We start from the raw sequence: 17,052 nt of genomic DNA, 5'->3' as shown, positions 1-17,052 counted from the left end.
AATCCGTTAATTTTAGCTGTGGAGAGATACTCACTGAAAACAGATTGTTATTTATTTCACATATGATCAGCTTCAAGGATGAGATACAGCCGATTAAGTTAATCTCTATGAGGTTATTTCTTACCATTATTTTCTTAAATCCTCGCCTTGCTGTAATCAAGAATAGAAATTTAAGGGCTTGATGCAAGGTAGAAGCATAGATTAGTGGTTAGCATAATAGCATGAAAGCCAGGAAGTGCGAATTCTATTCTTGGCCAAGTAGTCTTAGGTGAGCTCATGATTTACAGCCTCAGTTTCTCCATTTATAAAACGGAAAGCATTGCACATACCACAAATGAGAGATTCACAGTGGTAATATTGTTCAATGCTGACTATGTGCCAGGCACAGAGCTAAGAGCTTGAAAAGGATTACCTTGTTTAATCCTTTGAAGTACATAATATTATTATTCTAATTTTACTAAAAAGGTAACTGAGGTGCAGAGATGCTAAGTAAATGGCCAAAGGTTACACAGCTGGGAATGGACTGCAAAGGCTGAGTTCTAACCTTTAGACAGCACTGCTCTCTGTATTGTTGGCTTCAGTTTTATCTAGAAGGGTTTGAGGAATGGGACATACTACACACCTAATACAGAAAATTCCAAAATAGTGGCCCAGATTTTCCCTCTTCTCTTGGGCTCTGTGCCACTTGCCTCGGGAAGAGGACCACCCAGGCTCAGGCCTCCCTGGCTTTGCTGCACCTGGTAGCCCCCACATTCTGCAACTGTGACACAGCGGTGCTTTGTCTGCCAACTGAACCCAGGACATTTGTTTTGGGTTCAGTGCAGCTGGTGGAGGGAGGCTCAGATTTCCGCTGAACCGAACACACTGCAGCAGCGCTGTCACGGGACCATTACAAAAGCACATGTTCACTGGCTAATTTTTGTAGCATAAGTGTGTGTGCACTATTTAAAACTCCCCCCCCCCCAACCCCCAGCTCTTAAATGCCTTCCTAGGGGTAAAGTTCATCTAGGGGTCTGTGTCACTTTCTTTTTGCATATTGGGAAACATACACACACAAACTGGCTTCCAGAGGAAAGTGCACACGATTGCTGACAGCATGCATAGCAAACGGCATGCTTGCAAAAGTGTAAGGAAGCAATGCTGTGACGCCTCTGCTCAAACCTGCTGTTTGTAGGAAAAGCCAACTTGAACTTGACTTACAAAGATGTTAACAGAAGGTCTCTTTCACAACGAAGATTCAACCTTAGTCATCAGAACTAACTTGCCAAAACGGGAGCAAAGGTTTAAAAGGTCTGACCACATCTCATCTTTGGGTGCTGTGTAAAACTTAAAATATATCTCATTCATGGGTATTCATTAGAAATCACTTGATTTCTAATGAATCTACTTGATAATAACACACCTCATAATGGTCTTAACAAGGGCTGTTAAAAAAATAAGTATGTGAGGTAATACATATGCTAATTACCTCGTTCTAGCCATTCCACAACGTATATATATTTCAAAACAATATGTTGTACACAAAAAATATATACAATTTTTATTTGTCAATTAAAAAAAAAGAGCTATCAATCTTCACATTCCACCACTTTGGTTAAGCAATTAATAGTAAAATAATACCTTCGTGCTTAGGCCCAAGGTAAATAAGCACTAAACAAGGAATGCTACAGTAAAAGAATACACTTTCAGAAATGCCCTAGTCTTTTAATGTATCTGGCAAAATACTGCGAATGTTGCACACTGAGCTTTCCTGAAATTCAAGAGTTTTTACATACAATTGTTAGATCAATGTTTGCATATTTAAAAGAAATGAACTGGATTAAGAGAAGCCTGGTATCTGCCAAAGTCTAACTGGAGGGTGGAAAAAAAGTTATCATACATATGACTTTTAAGATGTTTTTTAAAAAACTTCTCCCTATAAAGAAGGCTTTCAAAAAGGGCAAACACTGAAGATTTGCTAATAAAGAAAAATATCTTCCCAAAGAATTCATACAAGTAATGTGGGGCATCTATAAAGGCTTCATTATCTTACTCATGGTTTAAAGGAAACAATTCTTGTTCTTTTTTATATTCAGATATTCTCTTTACAAAACACTGCCTTTTTTGGTTCAAAAATCACAACCTAATTTAAACAATTTTGTAGCAAAGCATCAAAGTGTACAAACTGTTTTTATTAAAAAAAATAAATAACAACAACAAAAAACCACAGGGCATTGTGGATCAATATAGAACAGGCTTCCTTAAAATAGAAAATACTTTGGAAAAACTTGCCCTAGACACACATCAAATAATGTCAAAGACCTTAGGAAACTAATTATTTTCCTTCCTACAAATACTGAAAAAAAACCAGCTACAAATTGCAAATCAACTGCTCAACTCAATCCTTGGTCTTAAAAATGAATTTCAATAGAATATCCCATGTATCATCTAAGTATGAAAAAGATGTACAGTAACAGCATTCTGAAAAATGAATTAAGAACACATTGTCATCAACTCCAGCAAAAATAATAAAGGTAGAAAAGATTAAGAGGCAAGCATACCTTTTGGAATTGTAAAATGGGTTTATAGGTCTTCTAATAACAACTTTTACTCAAACCTTACATAAATAGGCTTAGATGATACAAATATTATGTGGGGTGTGTTGACACTCCCAGGTTCCTAATCATGTTTGGGGATTACTCGACAGAACAGAGACATTTCATTCCTATTGGGTGAGGGATTATAGCAAAGAAACATCTAATATTCCATTTTTTAATTTCATGCATTTTTTATTTACCTTTAATGATGCTGTATATATTCATCATCCTGAAATATTAAAACAGTATGAAAAAAGTAATAAATTGGTGGAAAATTTAGGGAATAGGAATGCAACAGCACGCAAATCATACACTATCAAGTGCTTGATACACATTTAAAATTACTGCCTACTACGGCAAAGCCAAATTCCTAGCAGATTTCTGAAGCACAAAGTCACAATAAGAAGATCAGCAGAACAGACTGAAATAATAGAATATTCATCCCTCTAATCCATATGCAATTCTTTAGGGCTTTTTTTTTTTCTTACAATGCATATGAGGTCTGACTGTATTCAGGATTTAAATAAGTTGTCTCTCTCCTTCCTGCTCCTATTTTTATATAAAAAAAGTATATACAGTTATCATTTCTGCACTGCTGCACCAACAATGACAAGGTTAGCACATTTCCTCACACCTCAAATGAAACAATAGCATTTTTAAACAACGAAAGTGTTAAAAGAAATACATTTATTCATTCCACTAAAACCTCCTGAAACTGCTTTTTGAGGAGAAGGAAAGTTGTCATTCATGGGGGAAAAAAAGTGATATTTTCATCATTCGATTACCAATTAATGGATTGATACTGTCACCCGATAGTGCATTTAAATACTGACAAGAAGCGTTAAAGGTTGGCATTTTGTCTTTGCTTCACTCACTTTCCCTTGCAGAGAGATGAGGTTGCCTATCAGGCATTCCTCAATATTGTACCAAGGAATGAAAATTACAGAGGGATGGGGCACCATCACCCGGCTTGGTGAAGGGTACTTCTGGGAGAGCATCTGAAACTCTGGGAAAGAGAAAAGACACAGTGGACATCAGACACCCAGTTCAGCAAGGTCCCTGCCATGGTCCACCTTCCTCTCAGTCCACGCTCTGATTGCTGAGTTAATAACAGCTCTGTTCCAGCAGGTGTAGTGTTTTTAAATTACTGTCTTTCAGTTCGTATATTCTGATTTTGTTCTTTAATGAGCACTTATTAACAAGGAGGAAAACCAACAAAACAGAGACTACTTAAAAGCCTTCCTCTTCTTTAAGGTCTCCTATCTATCTCCTTCTTTAAGAGGTTTTCTCTTCCATTCATCCAAAAGAATTGGTCCCTCCCTTGTGCTACTGTTGACAGCAAATTTCTTATGGCCCAAATCCCATTCTGCCTTGTGGTGTGATGCTGTGCCTTACAAGCATGTCTTTCATGGGATTAAGTCCCTTCAGGACAAAGGCCGGGTCTTCTTTCCCGTTATTTTTCCTCTCTTGGAGTACTGATCACAGCTCTTTACACTAAGTGGGTATTTAGTAATGTTTTGTCATTGTCATTGAATTGATTGAAACTAGTTTTGTGAAGTGTTTTTATTTCAGCGATACACACTATTTTTCAGCTCATTATTCCCATTAGCCAATTCTACCAGTTGTGAATATGGTTATTTACCATGAATAATCCTACACAGAGGGATGCAAGACCTTTTTAGAGAATAATTTGGAGAGGACCAGCCTGTTCCACCACCTCGAACACTGACCCTCACAGAAGAGAGTGCTCAGCTCTGCACAGTGGAAACCCTCACAGGATATGGAGCAGACACAAACAATACAGTTTTAAAATAAAAGTTCCCATTATTGCCAAGCAATGCAAAGACATGTGACAAACGAAAGGGCAGAGGAGAGGAGAGAAGAAAAGAATCCTCCCTCCACTTCAGGGGAGAGAGCCCACTACATCCAAATTTAATAAGCGTAGAAACAGAAACTGGAAAGATTTTAAATGGGAAGAAAAGCATTACGGAAGGTTTCAATTTCAGACTACAGTTCTTAAAATCCTCTGCCAATCCCTCTTTGTCATCTGCGTAACAGTGATGTGTCACTGTTTCCTTCCAACCCCCACAATGCATTCTTGAGTCAAGATAAGCTGAAAATTCATCCAATTAATATCCAATTCCTTCTTGAATGCTTTAAGTTTATTCTTTCATTCCCCCTTAAAAACATGAAAAAACTTGAGGGAAAAATACTCAAAATATGGAGTGATGAAAGGCAAGAGGAAAAGAGAAAAAAACAACTTATTAAATCTGATGTGCATTTAGGAAAAAACAAGCCTAATGTCTTCTTACACCCCCTCTGCCTGTATCAGAGCAAACTGCCTTCAATCCTGATTATGACACAGTGATCCTATCAACAACGTGATATCATCTTTTTTTTCAGCTCAGATTCCCATGCTAGTAAGCCTTTAGACTCTAGGCACTCATTCAAGAATTCAAGAGTGTTCTCAAGTTCTTGTGTGAACCAAGATGTGTCAACCCAAAGCAGGTGGCTCAGCTGCTCTGAGATTCTTTCCTGAGTACATCCAGCATGTGGCTAAAGCCTCTCACACAAAAAACACTGACTTCATAATTGTCCCCCCATACTTGTTAGGGTTAGTAAATTGCCTGATATTTGTAACTGTTCACAAACGTTGCTTTCTCTGACTTTGCAGGCTGATAATAATTGATCAGAAATTTGTTTGAAACTATTTCTAAAATGTGAATAAATGGCATTACAAAGTTTGTAGAGCCTGACTTGGTTTTATAGGTTCAGCTACATGCGTGTTAATTCATATAAAAGTCTGAGACAAGAAGGATACACCAGCGTCAGGACAACTTTCACAGACAGCTGGAAGGAGGAGCCACTGGCATCGGCTGCTGTCGTCCCTCTTACCTTCCTGCTCCCTCTTCCCAGGACAGAGTGTGCTTTACCCTCACCAGTAAATTCAGACCTCCCTCCTTCCAGCCACACTCTCCCTTTTATGAAGTTGCTATTTAGTAGGACTTTCCATTTGCTGGGAAATGGTCTAGATGTTTTGCCCATTCAAATGAACCATTTGAGATTGTTGTGGGTTTTTTGTGAGGTCAAATATTGAAAATTCCTATTTTCAATATTATCTCACTTGTGTCTCACAGTGACATTTTGTGGTAAGTGGTATTATCTCCATTTTACTATTACAGTGCAGTGTCACACAGCTACTCACGGACAAAAGCTGGGCTTTAAACTCGGTCCCTATGGCTCAAAGCTCAGGCTGCTGGCCTCCAGGTGCTGATGTTGTGCAGAGACTCTCCACCACCTGGCCAAGCAGAACAGGAGTTAGATCTTTGTCATGAACACACCCATCTTTTAAGCGTTTGGAAACTCTGGCATTATAGATAAACCACAGGGTCTCAGACTGAGACCATCTAACTCTCTCTGTAAAGATGGGAATATATTTTTTCAGAATTGTTTGAGATAAAATTACTTGATGGTGGTTTCAGCCCATGCATACACTCATACTGTGTCCAGCCCATGTGTAGATATGCATCTGTGCCCAAGTAGCTTTAAAATGTCACTGTTCTAAGATCGAGTTTTCTGAAGATGTAAATACTAATATTCTCTAAAAGTCTGAATGGATGATAAACTATACAAAATCACTAACACTTGGAGGAAGCCAATTATTAACAAACCCAACTAAAACTGTCTCCAACTTAAAAGAGATGATCAACAACAAAAGAAAATTTAGCTCTTGAAAACAAATTGCAGTATCAAAGTTATCGTTGCGTTTCTTAGCAAAATGTTCACAAATCAATAAATTTAAAGAAAGAAACATGGTCTTAAAGAAGTAACTAGTCAAACCCATTGGCACACACCTGTTTAACAACGTGAATTAGGCCGGTGTGTGGAAGGCTTATCTTTAAGTTATCAAGGATTTCTGCTATTCCTCACACTCAGGCTGCTTCCGGGTATCATGGATTACTAGTGTGTTCCTTCCTTTGTTTATATAAATGGGCCAATGCCTGTTGAAACACTTCAGAGCACTTAACTAAAGCAAACAAAGCTCTTGAACTTTAAATATCCAACAAGAGGAGCTATTGACAAGTAGGACTTTACTTAGCATATCTCAATATCATTTGGAACCTTAATACAGTCTTCCAGATTTACAAAGAAGCCACACAACCCAGATGCTTGACTTAATTTAGCCTCCACACAGAAGACACTGTCTTGATTTGAGACAAGGTTTGAAAAATAATGCTGTCACCTAATAGTTTTGCTTTCTTTAATTTTTTTTTTTGGGGGGGGGATTAAGATGAGCCTACTGAATTAGAGAAAGGTAAGAGGGTCTTCGATCTGCCTTCTAGCTTTTTAGTTCCCTCCCAAACTGAAAGGTATTTCAGAGAATAATCCTGTTATGGACAACCTTAGATTAACTTCAGGGTACCTGGATTTCAGTCCCAGCATTCCCATTATCTGAAAGAACGTGTGTAAGTCACAAATCCTCCCTTGTCCCTGGATTTTCAGATCTGTAAAAGAAGGGAGTAGGACTGGATGCAAAGACCCCTTTCAACTATAATAGCCAATTATTCTATTATTTAACATACTTACAATGGTGAAATCAATTGATGGATTTATGTTAGTAGCTAGTAAGAGTGTCGTAGTACTGTTGCATATAAGATTGCATAAAATATTCTCCAGTGGAAGCAATGAGTTCTTTGTGCTGTTCCTTTATGTTTAGGAAGAAACTAAGTGCATGTTTCTCTGGTGATTTCTGGAGAGGAGATTCTGGGGAAACACTCTTTGTACTTCCTTTGGAATTTCATATTCTTACTTTAGTTACTGCTCAAATAAGGCTTTGCTTTAGTGCCAGGAGGACAAACACAAAATAAAACTCATTTTTTAAAGAGATTTAAACCACTTAACCTTATTTCCATTTCCCTTCTAGGCTGAACAATAAGTTGAATCCTAGTTCTTCCCAACTTTTAGTTTTCCTAATCCATTCACTTCTCATCAAGAGTGTCAGAGCCACCAGATTTCTGGTGGCAATATAAGCTTTCTTTACAGAAGTCAAGGCATTAGACTAAAAAAGATTTCTCAAGGAAATCCCAAAACCTCCACTGGCTACCTGGCCTATGATTTTATAATTTATAGTGCAGAAAGTGTTAAAGTAATAGTCACATCTTTTGATCTACTGCCATCTGTTACAATAAAAGACACATCTGCTTTGTATACACCCTTTACAAAATGGACATGGCTGGAACTCTACAGGACTTGGGGACAGGTTTCCAACTAAATAAGACATTCCTCTTATTTAGCCCATTTCTGATATTAACCACATGTAACAATGGAGCGAAGTCCAGAGAAGCTGTAAAATGACATTCTCCCACATTCCTCTAGGCTGAGTTTGGGAGTGCATCCAATGTCTTGTCAAGTAAGTGCCTTGCCGTATTTTAGTTTGTTTTTGTTTTGTTTTTTGAGCCAGTATTAAAGGGAATGTGAACTACTGAATGATAAAATGTAGATCCTGCAGGGAATAGTTTTTGACATTCTCTGACGTACAAGTTATAATTGGGTTTTAATGCATAAAATGGCTGAGTAATTTAAATATTTAGAAAAGAAAACAGTCTTTCCTAGAGTTTATGAAGTGGTAAACCTACTTCTTTTAATGATTAACTGTGAGTCATCCTTTCAAACATGAGCATCCTTTAGCATATGCTCCACGCAAGGAATGCTGAAGGCACACACCAGCTTACCAAACTGGCATCTCATTATGGCAAACTTGTGGCCCATTTTTGTCTGAGAAATGAAGATGGGTAGTGACAAACCATGAACTGTCTTGAGCTTGCTGCTACCTGCCCCACCTTACTAAGTGAAGAGCAATGCTTTAAGAAACATACAGTCACTGTCTATACGTGGTCTTGCTTGAAGACAAAGAATGTACTAGATCAGGAGGTCAGTAATCTATAGAACATGTCACAGTGGCATACAGACCTGTCTTTGATAACTTGATGTATCTATTTGCTTCTTTTGAGAGCCTCTTTTTGCCATCAGGTTCTGGCCCCACACAATGAAATTATGAAAGTAATGGTGGGTACTCTTCCCCTCCTCATGACAAAGTGTTCAGGAAATGCAGGTGTCCTTACCTCTACAGGTCAGTTCTGAAAGCTTCAAGACCTGGAGACTAGTCTTTCCACATCCTTCCCACCCCTTAAGGCAAGGTTGGAATGGAGAAATCACTGGCCTGAGCCTCAGAGGAACAATATTTGGGACTCAGCTTCATCATTTATGGGTTATAGATCTAAATATTGCTTAAATGTTCTCATCATAAAAAAGAAAACAGTAAAATGAGGATAATTATATAAACACTGAGTTGTTGTAAGTGTCCACTGGGATAATGCAGGCAAAGATAAATTGTGAGGAGCTTTGCAAACACAACCTGCCATCATAAGGGAAATCAGACCTCTGAGTTCATTAGCAATATTTCAGATGCTGGGAGAAGGGAAGGACAGCCAGAAAATCTGACATAGTGGATTCTAAGTTATATTTAAGTCATTATAACCTAAACGGGAGGGAAATAAGTTAATAAATGCATGGGACAAATAAGTTTGGTTCCTATTGATGCTGGAAGTGCATATATTAGTTAGCTGGGCAACCTTGGGCTCCAAACAAGTTGAGGTCACTTACACTCCACAAAGCTTTTAGACTAAGAATGACTTAAGGCAACATGACTCCTTGGCACCAACATCCCAACAAGGTCCTCCTGCAAACATAGCAATAGGGTATCCTCACCCCTGCAGTACTGGAAGTATATACATGTAGGCAGATGAGCCTCCTGTCACTTCTTAAATCCCCAGATATAAACTACACCTGTTAGTCCTTCTGTGGCAAAAACTTTTCAACCAATGATGTCAGCCTATTGTCTGAGTTAAAGGGTCAATTGGTATTGGCTCTGTAGTATCTAGTTGGGAACATAAACTCCCACTCAAGATGCTCACTAACAAAACTAGGAGGGCAGCAAGGTTTACCTAAAAATTCTCATATGCTGAGATGTAAAGGAAGGGCAGGTAGAGTTATTTTGAATTTAAACTAAGTTTTAGATACCAATTCTCTACAAACTATTCCAAAAGACTGAAACAGAGGCAATTCTCCCAAACTCATTCTATGAAGCAAACATCACCCTGATACCAAAACCAAATTAAGATACAACCAAAAAAGAAAACTACAGGCCAATATCCTTGATGAATATAGATGCAAAATCCTCAATAAAATACTAGCTAACAGAATACAGCAACACATATGCAAAATTATACACCATGATCAAGTGGGATTCATCCCAGGGATGCAATGTTGGTTCAACATACACAAATCAATAAATGCGATATACCATATCAATAAAATCAAACACAAGGACCATATGATCATCTCTATAGATGCTGAAAAGCATTTGACAAAATTCAACATTCATTCATGATAAAGACTCTCTACAAGTTAGGTATAGATGGAAAGTATCTCAACATAATTAAAGCCACGTATGATAAGCCCACTGCCAATATCATCTTGAATGGGGACAGAAACTAGACAAGGATGCCCACTCTCACCACTCCTACTCAATCAACATAGTGTTGGAAGTACTAGCCAGAGCAATCAGAGAAGAGGAGGAAATAAAGGGCATCCAGATTGGAAAAGATGAAGTCAAACGGTCCCTGTTTGCAGATGACATGACCCTATATATCAAACAGCCTAAAGCCTCTACAAAAAAACTCTTAGAGTTGATATATGATTTCAGCAAAGTTGCAGGATACAAAATCAACACACAAAAATCAGTAGCATTTCTATACTCTAACAGTGAACATGCAGAAAAATAAATCAAGAAAGCTAGACCATTCACAATAGCCACCAAAAAAATAAAATACTTAGAATAAAGTTAACCAATGATGTGAAAAATCTCTACAATGAGAACTACAAACCACTGTTGAGAGAAATTAAAGAGGACACAAGAAGATGGAAAGATAGCCCATGCTCTTGGATTGGAAGAATTAACATTGTGAAAATGTCCATACTACCCAAAGTGATCTACAAATTCAATACAATCCCCATCAAAATGCCAATGACATTTTTCTCTGAAATGGAAAAAACTATCCTAACACTTATATAGAATAACAAAAGGCCAAGAATAGCAAAAGGAATTCTGAGCAAAATAAATAAATAAATAAATAAAGGTGGAGGCATAACACTACCTGACTTTAAACTACTCTACAAAGGTATAATAACCAAAACACCATGGTACTGGCATAAAAACAGACACACGGATCAATGGAATAGAATAGAGAATCCAGAAATCAACCCATACACCTACAGCAATCCTATCTTTGACAAAGACAACCAAGTCTACACACTGGGGAAGAGACTGCCTCTTCAGCAAATGGTGCTGGGGAAACTGGATATCCATATTGAGGAAAATGAAACTAGACCCATACATCTTACCGTATACCAAAATCAACTCAAAATCAATTAAAGAATTAAATATACACCCTGAAACAATAAAACTACTTAAAGAAAACATAGGAGAAACACTTCGGAAAGTAGGATTGGGCATAGACTTCTTGAATATGACTGCAAAAGCAAAGGCAACCAAAGGAAAAATGAACAAATGTGTGTAGAAAGCTTCTGCACAGCAAAAGAAAAAATTAACGGAGTTAAAAGACAACCAACAGACTGGGAGAAAATATTTGCAAAATATACATCTGACAAAGGATTAATATCCAGAATATACAAGGAACTCAAACAACTTTACAGCAAAAAAACAAGTAACCCAATTAAAAAATGGGCAAAGGAGCTGAATAGGCATTTCTCAAAGGAAGAGATACGAATGGCCAACAGACACATGAAAATATGCTTAACATCACTCAGCATTTGGGAAGTGCAAATCAAAACCACACTGAGATACTATCTCACTCCAGTAAGGATGGCTAATATCCAAAAGACTGAGAATAATAAATGCTAGAATGTTGTGGAGAAAAAGGAAACCTTCTACACTGTTGGTGGGACTGCAAAATGGTGCAGCCTTTATGGAAAATGGTTTGGAGGTTCCTCAAACAATCACAGATAAATCTACCATATGACCCAGCTACTGCACTGCTGGGAATATACCCAGGGGAATGGAAATCATCATGTCAAAGGGATACCTTTACTCCAATGTTTACTGAAGCACTGTTTACAATAGCCAAGAGTTGGAAACAGCCCAGATGTCCATCATCAGATGAGTGGATATGGAAAATGTGTTATATCTACACAATGGAATTCTACTCTGCTATAAAAAAGAATGAAATACTACCATTCGCAGCAACATGGATGGACCTAGAGAGAATTATATTAAGTGAAATAAATCAGGCATAGAAAGAGAAATACCACGTGTTCTCACTAATTTGTTGGAGCTAAAAATAAATAAATAAATACACAAACAAATGGGGGGAAGGCAGGGAAGAAGACACAATGTTAACAATTCCTTAAACTTGTTAAGACGAGTGGACAGATATGATGTTGATGTGTGGGAGGGGGGAGAAGGAGGGGAAAGGAGTAGTTGGTAAAGGGACACAAAAATCAACTACATTGTATATTGATAAAATAATAAATAAACAAAGAAAAACCAAACCAACCAAACAAACAAAAGGAAAGTTGTAATGATAAAGTGCCCAAGTCACTATGATCCAAGCAAACTGTTTAAGGAAAAAGCACACACGTGCAAGAGGACAAACAGACAGTACATAATCAGTACATCAATGCATGTTGGCTAAAGGTACAACTCTAATATAATACACTTATCTGGACATGCAAACAAATGGTATGATGAAATGCAGTATCAAGAGCAAGCACACAGTGTGGAATAATGAGGGCTGGTATACCCACTGACCTTGAGCTTTGAGTGCTTGCTGTGTCATCTAGGCTCCCTAGCCATATCGAACACAGTTTACAACTTGCTCAGAAGTCAAGATATGTGATAAGCAGAGGTTGGTGACAATAAAGCTATTGTATTATTAGAATATTATTGGATATCATGTGCTATTGCTTTATAAACATTTCCCAATTTAATTTCATCCCTGTATTAATAAGTTTCCCAGGTGGATATTTTTGACCCCATTATACAGAAAAACTTTTCAACCAATGACACTGAGGGTAAGGGACTTAATCTTTTTTAGTCTAATGGTCTTGTTCTTAATTTTAGACCATACTATATAAATTCCAATTTCATATTCAATCCCAGAGTCTTTAGTAGGATGATATTATTATTATTGCTCTGGCCCTTGGTTCAGAAAGAAATTTGAAATTGTCCCTCCATACTTTGGTTCTAGAAGGTCTTAAAGCTCTGCAATAATCAATTGACCAAGTGAAGGGATGTTCAGTGTTTACAGTCAGGGCAGAATTTTCCTGAGAGAACTTTAAGCTCTTCTCTGCTTCCCAACTATATCAGGAGGTGGTGATCTCTACTGTCCATCACAGACATTGACACTGAAGCACTGTTTGCTTCAAAAGTGAAAGAAAAGTGCAGCTCAGATCTACAGTTTATGACCAGAGGCTCAGCCTGGAAGAATTATTTATACTTAATGTTAACAGTGGCTTTCTGTGTATAATGGAATGATTGGTAATTTTTATTTTCTTCTTTAGGCTTGTCTATATTTATAAAATATTTTACAATTGATATGCATTATGTTGTTACTAAAAATGTTATGTTAAAAATAACATACTGATATAGTAGTCTGATTACTTTTGTTGAAAAGAAGTCTCTAAGATGTTCTCTATTATTGTGCTAAGACACCTTATTCTGTTGTGGCTTTAAAAATGTATTCAAGGGTGATCTGTAGTTACATCATATTCATTTATCTGTTATCTCTCGTTTCTAGCATCTGACAATATCTGGGAAAAGCTGAGATAAAATCCTAGCTCTGTCCCTCACTAATCACATGACCTGGAGTAATTCTAAGAGCTTTATAAATGTTTTAAACAAAGAAAATCAAAATCATATTACCAGAACTCACATACACATGTGCAAACACACCCCCCAAGCTCTTTTCTTTAATATTTTAGAGATTGCCTGTTGTCTCTACACGTATTAACATTTGCATTTTCTATAAGTAGAAAACCCAGGCACAGTGCATTAACCCAAAAAGGTCAACTGGTCATAAAAAAGTTAGATTTTAAAATTTTTTTCATGCCTAACTAACAGGTGATACCAAAGGCTATATATGTCAGTGATCAATAACTTTTTTTTACTATGTTTTCAATGATGCTGCAGCCTACATGTAAAGAATGACGTTCTCTCATCAGTGGCTCGTCTTTCACCCTTTCTCTTTTACTAACTCATCGTGCTAGTCTCCATTGCACTTATAATAGTTGATTATGGCACACATCTCAGTGAACATTTGTCAACCCACTGGTGTCCAACATGGTTAGGGACATATACACAGCACGAAGGATCATTCCTATGGGACATGCACACAGAGAAGAGGCCCAGGTCCTTGTTACAGATATTAACAAAAAATGGGATATAGGTTCATGTGTACATGATCAAATAACAACTATTTTACTCTTTTATTTTAGAAGATTAAGCTGTCAGTACCTATGAGTGAAGTTTCTTAACATTCCTAGTCCTCCATAATTTTTTCCCTCTTGATGAATATAAGACTTATTTCATATAAGTAAGTCATTTGACATTCAGACCTTCTTAAATTTATGTGTTGAGTGTGTGTTCTGTCTCACCAGTTGGCCAACTGAATACATGAATGAAAGTGTACACAACTGTGTTACAGTGCCAAGTACGATGTTGGAGAACATGAAAGGTCAATAAGACTTGGTCACTCACAATCAAGTAGGTCCCAATATATCATATAAAAAGCCCCAATATCAGTTAAATGCTGAGGGAAACTGGGGAAGGGCAAGGTTCATTCCAAATAGAGTCAGAATCAAGAAAGACTTTAATGTATAAGGTGGCATTTGAATTCGGGCCTTGAAAGATGTGCATAATTTCACAGGCTGGAAACTGGGGAGACAGAATCAAGAAGAATTATGAACTACTGAATTCTCTTTACGTCTCTAGCTCTTGGTATTGTGCCAACACAAACCGGTTCATTGTTTCATTGTTCACCATTCCCAACTGAAAACGTAACTCCTGGTTGAAACCAGCGATGACTGACTATCTCTCACTCCCAAGAAAGGACCAGAGCTTGCACTTGGGGGCTATTTTCTAGAAGAAGGAGAGTTGGTCTGGAGCCTGGGACCTTCAAAGGCTTCTCAGATATGAAGGAAACGGATTCTTGTGATACCTGACAGTAGTCTTGTTAAAGAGCCAAATTTTATATGTATATTCTGCAAATTTAAGAATTGAAAGCAAGGAGTATATTTGGTTTTGGTTTAAAACTCTAAAAATACATTAATGTATAGACTTCTTTACCTGTCTGTTTGTTTATTTGGTTGGTTGTGTTCTTTTTGAAAAGCACTTCCTTTCTAGAAGGAAGGCGTGAAGAGGCAGGTGGAAACCATGTTACCTGATATCACTTTACGTATGAATCACATTGTTGGGATGACTATGGAATTATGTATACAACCTTTGTCAACCCGTGAAGTTTATTCTTGCTCTAATACCACAATCATGACTTGAAGAACACCAGAGCTCCTGCCATCCCGGAGCGTGTCTGTGAACACACGCACATACACACAGAGACAAGCAGAAGTCTCTGATGACAGGAGGGTGAGGCTGCTGTTAACCATCATCACCATCATCACCACAGACCATTCACTGGCCACTGAACAGACACAGGGCTAAATTCCCTCAGAGATGTTTTCATCTGATTCCTTACAACAACCCCATAAGGTAGATATAATTATTCCCATGTCACTGATGGGAAATGAGGCACAACAAGGTTAAGTAACATGTTTAAGAAGCTTGTAGTTAAGAATCACAGAAGCTAGGATTTCAACCCAGGCCTGCCTCACCCCAAAAGCCATGTTCTCAACCAGACTACTTCACTGCCTTCTCACCTTAAAAGGGGATTTATGAGATTAAGCAGTGGCTAAAATAGCAAACTCGATAATGCACAAACTGTGCTATCAGTAACGGCCTAAACAAAGCCATGTTTTGAGATGAAAGCACCCATGTGCTGACAGCATGCACACACACACACACACACACACACACACACACACACACACACACACACACACACACACACACACACACACACACACACACACACAGGAATTTTATTAACATCTCCCTGCTGAAACTTTTCATGCAGCCCTACAATGTATTCATTGCAAGGTGCCATTAGGGCCTGGCTCGCTTCGAGTGTTACCAATTCATGGGCAGATTAGAGGGCACATTAATAACGTAGTTAATATGAAGCGTTTAGAGCCTCCCCATCGGTGACAAATACGACTCAGCCAAATTTCCTAACCACTGAGGCCACGGAGGAACAATTTGGTAGATTTCATCAACAGTTCTAATTACGTTCCTGTCAAGTCGAGAACGAAGTAATCCATAACTGGGGGGTGCTCGGAGACAGTGGCACCGAAGAGTAATTTATGCCCACGACACAGGGTCCTTTCTGTAGTTAGTGTGCACAACACTTGACTAACAAGTGGGTTCAAAAAGGAATTTATTAGGGAAAACACAGCCCTCTCGGTTTGAGAGGCTTATCAGGTGTAAGCTTATGCGGAGTTATGCGGTGATGACTTCTAGGAAGTCTTGTTTATGCAAGAGACTGGAGCTCAGGACTCTCTGCAGCCCCGGAAAGTGCAGGTTGTAAGATGTAGGATCTGGGCTCCAAGCCTGTCTCAGACTTTTTTTCAACTGCTAGATTTGCGCCGTGTCTCTTGAGAGGATTTGTGGGCAGACTTTTCAGTGTGAGAGGAGGGATGCTGAATAGAGGCAGCCAATGAAGAATCAACTTATGGAATAGATTTGTTAAAAATAACAGTTCAATCCTCAGATAGTATTACCATCAGAGATACGAGGATATTGTTAGAAGAAAAAGAAGAGGAGTATTTTATGAAGCTATAAATAATGTGCTAATGGAATGTGCGAAGGAATTGTTAGGAACAGTAAACTGAAATGTCATAATATCCCCAACGCTGTGCACGCACCCACCCTCTGCAACTAAACTATGAGACAGATGACTGGAAAAGAGTGGGGGGAGGAGAGGAAGGACGGGGGAAGAGGAGAGGTTGGGGGAGGGAACACATCATACAATTGGAGTGATTTTCCACTACGATCTATATTGAGATGCAGCTCCCGTTCTCTCCAACAGGGTAATTTTATACACAGCATTCTTATTAAATATTTCTAAGGGGGCAGGGGAAGGAGGGAGAGAAGTTATGTCTGGTGCATTTTTTTAAAGAGTTAAAGCTGGTATGCTAGCAGCAGCTTGGTTATTATTACCGATCAGTTGTTAATTAAAATAAAATGAAGCTTCTTAAACTCCAACACCTTATTGCAAATTATGCA

At 38.1% G+C, this 17,052-nt stretch overlaps 1 protein-coding gene across 15 annotated transcripts in view; it reads right to left on the bottom strand.

Annotated features, from left to right (window-relative positions):
* ESRRG (estrogen related receptor gamma) overlaps nt 1-17,052 on the bottom strand; it is a 546,637-nt gene that overhangs the window by 289,030 nt on the left and 240,555 nt on the right. For 10 of the 15 annotated variants that reach the window (XM_063113805.1, XM_063113800.1, XM_063113799.1 and 7 more), the window contains one exon: nt 5,782-5,874. The exons of the other annotated variants lie outside the window; for them this stretch is intronic. The gene's annotated coding sequence lies outside the window, so the exon portion shown is untranslated. The remainder of the gene's footprint in view (nt 1-5,781; nt 5,875-17,052) is intronic. 15 annotated transcript variants of the gene reach the window in all.

Source organism: Cynocephalus volans, chromosome 11, assembly GCF_027409185.1.
Source record: "Cynocephalus volans isolate mCynVol1 chromosome 11, mCynVol1.pri, whole genome shotgun sequence".
NCBI classification, from domain to species: Eukaryota; Metazoa; Chordata; class Mammalia; order Dermoptera; family Cynocephalidae; genus Cynocephalus; species Cynocephalus volans.
This window is presented reverse-complemented; position numbering and strand designations above follow the sequence as displayed.